The sequence below is a fragment of the Triticum dicoccoides genome, chromosome 7B (genome assembly GCF_002162155.2).
Source record: "Triticum dicoccoides isolate Atlit2015 ecotype Zavitan chromosome 7B, WEW_v2.0, whole genome shotgun sequence".
NCBI lineage: Eukaryota > Viridiplantae > Streptophyta > Magnoliopsida > Poales > Poaceae > Triticum > Triticum dicoccoides.
This window is the reverse complement of record NC_041393.1, coordinates 693,322,586-693,324,769: the sequence shown is the minus strand read 5'-3', so window position 1 is coordinate 693,324,769 and position 2,184 is coordinate 693,322,586. Positions and strand designations below refer to the sequence as shown.

At 47.9% G+C, this 2,184-nt stretch overlaps 1 pseudogene; it reads left to right on the top strand.

The window, feature by feature from the left end:
* The first annotated feature begins 440 nt into the window (after positions 1-440).
* LOC119337534 lies at positions 441-1,763 on the top strand (annotated as a pseudogene).
* Positions 1,764-2,184: the final 421 nt, after the last annotated feature.

Below are 2,184 nucleotides of genomic sequence, written 5' to 3'. Positions count from 1 at the left end.
ATTGCATCCGAAAAGAGAAAGAAAATATGACATCGTTGCATTTTTTTTTTGAACGAAAAAAATACTTCCAACAAAAAGAGTATTTTCTTCTTGTGATGTCCAAATTTGTTTCTGTATACAAGAATGGTCACAGAGCTAGCTTTATCTCGGCACAATGTCACCATGGTCCACCTTGATGAAGATTGTACATGCGCAAGGGACACACCAGCCGGACCATGGAAGCAGCTAGATTTACGGGAGCAATTAACAAAAAACAATCAATTAAGAAGGAAACTAATCAGAAAGTCATGATGATTCTAATCCTATGGCTTCATCCCCATTATAAATGGGGATGAAGGGAACCCATCTTGAATACTAAACGAAACGTATATCTGGAAGACCTGTATTTGTAACCAGAGAGCTAGCGTCTGTCTCTTCTCTTGTTTAGCTAGATAGCTAACATGGGGAGTTCGAATCGCCCCTGTTCCATTTCCCTTGCAGTCATCTTCGGCTTTGCCGTCCTGCTGCTCAATGCCGATATAGGGTCGTGCGGCTGCTTCAAGCGCATCTTCTCCTTCGGCGACTCCATCACCGACACCTGCAACTTCGCATATATCAGCCGCAACAGTCCACCGGGTCCGCCCTCGGTGCCGCCTTATGGAGAGACCTACTTCCACCGCCCCACGGGCCGTGCCTCCGATGGGCGTCTCATCATCGACTTCTACGGTGAGTATACGTACATACATGCATGTGTGTTCGAACAGTTCGAATTTCGTGTGCATGCTAAATTTGGTGCCTGATGTTGTGTCAGCGCAAGCGTTGGGCCTGCCGCTGCTGCCGCCGAGCATTCCCCAGGAGAAGACGGGGAAGTTCCGGACCGGTGCCAACTTTGCCGTGTTTGGCTCTATTGCGCTCAATCCCAAGTACTTCATGTCAAGGTATAACTTCAGTCTGCAGCGCGGGTGCCTCGACGAGCAGCTGGCTTCTTTCAAGAGAGTGCTCGCACGGATTGCTCCGGGAGATGGTACGTAACGCATGCAAAAACATACGTTACAGTCAGCTTATCATATTCTAATTAGGCCACATGTCTGCATGCACATTGTGTTCTTGGTCAACTTATTCTTTTTATTTTTTGTCTGTGATCAGCTGCCACCAAGAGGCTCCTGAGCGAATCCCTGGTTGTCTTTGGCGAAATCGGCGGCAACGACTACAACTTCTGGTTCTTCGATCGTAGGCGCAGCCGGTACACAGCCCAGGAGTACATACCGGACGTGGTTGCCCGCATAGGCGCCGGCGTCCAAGAGGTGATCAAGCTCGGTGCCAAGACTGCCCTTGTCCCAGGGAACTTCCCCATTGGGTGCGTGCCGGTTTACCTCAGAGATTACAAGAGCAACACGTCCGGGGACTATGACCAGTTTCGCTGCCTCAAGTGGTTCAACACATTCTCCCAGAAGCACAACCAGCTACTGAAACAAGAGATCAGCATGCTCAAGTCGCAGAACCCTGGCGTGAAGATCATCTAGGGCGACTACTATGGCGCCTTCATGGAGTTTGTCAAGAATCCTCTCAGGAATGGCATTGACAAGCCTCTGGTGGCATGTTGTGGTGGCAATGGCCCCTATGGCACAGGCCATGAGTGCAACCAGAAGGCGAAGGTTTGCCGCAACCCATCTAGGTTCGCCAACTGGGACCAAATCCACATGACGGAGAAGGCATACAATGTCATCGCTAATGGGGTGCTCAACGGCCCGTACGCCGACACCCCGTTGCTCCACACTTGCTAGGAGAATCCAGTCCCTTCATTTTCAGATTTGAATAATTATTACGCGGCTAATGAATACTCCATTTGTATCAAAAATATTAGACTATTTTTGGTGACTTCTTATATTTTATTAGAGGTTGTTACTTTGTACCATATGCGTATCGAAAAGTGCAACAGTGGGAAAAATAAAAATAAACTAAGACATGCATTATTCGCTAGTCTTGTTTTAGATATAATATGGTCAGCTGCCAAAAGGTATTATTTGCGACTTCATTATTAGCATATAGTGGGAACCGCTAGGGATCAGACTACTGATCGTAGCTTCCTATCAGACCTTTAGCAAGCCGTTGGATGGAAGTGTGTATAGCCGCTAGATGAGCTGGCCCCTGCGCACACTTAGTTTCTAAAATTAAAACCTGCCGGAGCTGATTACGTTGGATTTG